We start from the raw sequence: 2623 nt of genomic DNA, 5'->3' as shown, positions 1-2623 counted from the left end.
TGAGCCTGTAGTCCTAGCTGCTCCAGAGGCTGAGGTGGGAGAATTGCTTGAGCCTAGGAGGTGGAGGCTACAGTGAGCCGTATCCAAGCCACTGTACTCTGTCAGTGCACTCTGCCTGAGTGACAGAGCAAGATCTGTCTCAAAAAATAAATACATAAATAAAATGATTGCTTTTTTTCCTTTTTCTTTTTTTCTTTTCTTTTCTTTTTTTTTTTTTTTTTTTTTTGAGATGGAGTCTTGCTCTGTTGCCCAGGCTGGAGTGCAGTGGCATGATCTCAGCTCACTGCTACGTCCACCTCACAGGTTCAAGCAATTCTCCTGCTTCAGCCTCCCGAGTAGCTGAGATTACAGGTGCATGCCACTGAGCCCAGCTAATTTTTGTGTTTTTAGTAGAGATGGGGTTTCACCATGTTGGCCAGGCTAGTCTCGAACTCTTGACCTCAACCCACCTGCCTCGGCTTCCCAAAGTACTGGGATTACAGGCGTGAGCCACCATGCCCGGCCAAAGATTCCCATTTAAAGATGCCATACACTTGGCAATATCTATCAAAATTACAAGTGCTCAGACTTTGAATTTCTCCAACTTTACCCTTCAGCTCTCTATGAAAATGTGCAAAATGGCATGCGTATGTCATGGCACAAACAATGGAATGTTACGGGATGTTCTGCAGCATTTATAGAAGAAGGTAAAATAATCTCCAAGATGGTTGTGACATGAAAATACTACTGTGCAGGAATGGTGGGAATGGGGAGGATATCCCCATATATGGGAATGGGGAGGAACATATACATGTAGGCTGTATATACATGTATATATGTGCAAGATGATTAACTATCTCAGGGGAGAAACATAAGAAACTATTAACCTTATTTATGTCTGGATTCCTGGTGACAGAAATAATAAAGGGACTGACTTTTCACTGTATATTCTCCTGTAAATTTTGAGTTTGGGCAGGGCATGGTAGCTCATGCCTATAATCCCAGCACTTTGGGAGGCTGAAGTGGGTGGATTGCTAGAGCTCAGGAGTTCAAGAGCAGCCTGGGTCACACAACGAAACCCTGTCTCTACAAAAAAATTAGCTGGGTGTGGTGGCGCACGCCTGTAGTTCCAGCTACTCAGGAGGCTGAGGCAGGAGAACTGCAGTGAGTCATAATTGTGCCATTGCACTCTAGCCTGGGCAACAGAGGAAAACCCTGTCTCTGGTTTGACAAAGATGGTCCTCCCAGTGTCCTTTGGTATGCAAAGCTTCCTGGAAGGGAGTTGGCCAGTAAGACTTCTGGAAGACTACTTCAAGCCAGCCCACTCCCTCCTGCTATGAGGCCTCCTTGGAGAATGGGGGTGGTACCAACTGAGACTCTCTGGCAGGAAGTGATATGAAGGACTCCCAAGGGGCTGCCACCTTCCAAAGGGCAAGTGGTTTATACCAGGGAACTTATTCCTCCATCAAGCCTTAGAGATTGATGGGGCAGGGGGCTGGGGCCAGTGTGTGGCTGTGGCTGCGATACCCTCCTGTCCCAGCCTCCCCTGGCCACTCCACCCAGTTTTATTGTGGAGGTCGTGGTTGTTATAGCAGCTGGCATTCATAACCAACTGATAGCCTAGACATTTGCATTTTACAGAGGACTTACTTCTAATTGATAGAAATTCAGACTTAATTAAAGAGAAAATACTATTTCAGAGAATTGAAGTTCACACCCATTGAGGAGAAGGGGTCCTTCAAACAACCCCTTGAGTCTTAGAGTGAGTCTGGTGCCACGCACCTTTGTGTTTTAAACCACCCTGCAGAATTCTGTCTCTGCAAACAGGACCCCAAGAAGGGTTACTGCAGGTCGGGACTGGAACGTGACCGGGCTCAATTCAAGTGAAGTCAACAACTATTTCTGAGTTCCCCTCCATACCAGGTGCATGTCTAAGCCCCAGCCCACATTACAGGCTTCATGGCAGCCTCACCTTTCAGATCCGGGAGTCCACATTGCACAGCTCCAGGAGTTCAAGGCTGAGCAACACAGTGAGACCCTGCCTCTAAAAAAGAAAAATGAAAATGAAAAAATGAAAACATAAAGCTGTTGGCAGCTGCCACAGACTCAAGACAGCCTGGACAACTCTGTATCAAATTTCAAATCTCCCAACAAGAAAACTGCTGTGTTTTCCAGCATGGAAACTGCCAGGCATGGCGGCTCATGCTGTAATCCCAGCACTCAGGGAGGCCAAGGCAAAAGGAGCGCTTGAGCCCAAGAGTTCAAGACCAACCTGGACAACATGGCGAGACCCCATCTTTACAAAAAATAAAAAAGTCAGGCATGGCGGCACATGTTTGTAGTCCCAGCTACTCAGGAGGCTGAGACAGGAGGATCACTTGAGCCCAAGAGTTCCAGGCTGCAGTGAGCTGTGATCGTACCACTGCACTCCAGGCTGGGGGACAGAGTGAGGCCCTGTCTCAAAAAACAAACAAGCAAACAAACAGACATCATGGTGAGAAGCAGCTGTGACCCACCTTCTCCCGCTCAGTGAGGACTTCTCTTAGGATGTCCCCAACCCACTGCACCCACAAGGCTTCTCTGCACTCATCTGGTATCAAAGCTGGGAGCTTTCTTTAGCAGAGGATTGCAGACACATAGCAGG

Source organism: Rhinopithecus roxellana, chromosome 19, assembly GCF_007565055.1.
Source record: "Rhinopithecus roxellana isolate Shanxi Qingling chromosome 19, ASM756505v1, whole genome shotgun sequence".
NCBI lineage: Eukaryota > Metazoa > Chordata > Mammalia > Primates > Cercopithecidae > Rhinopithecus > Rhinopithecus roxellana.
Note: the sequence above shows the minus strand (reverse complement) of the source record.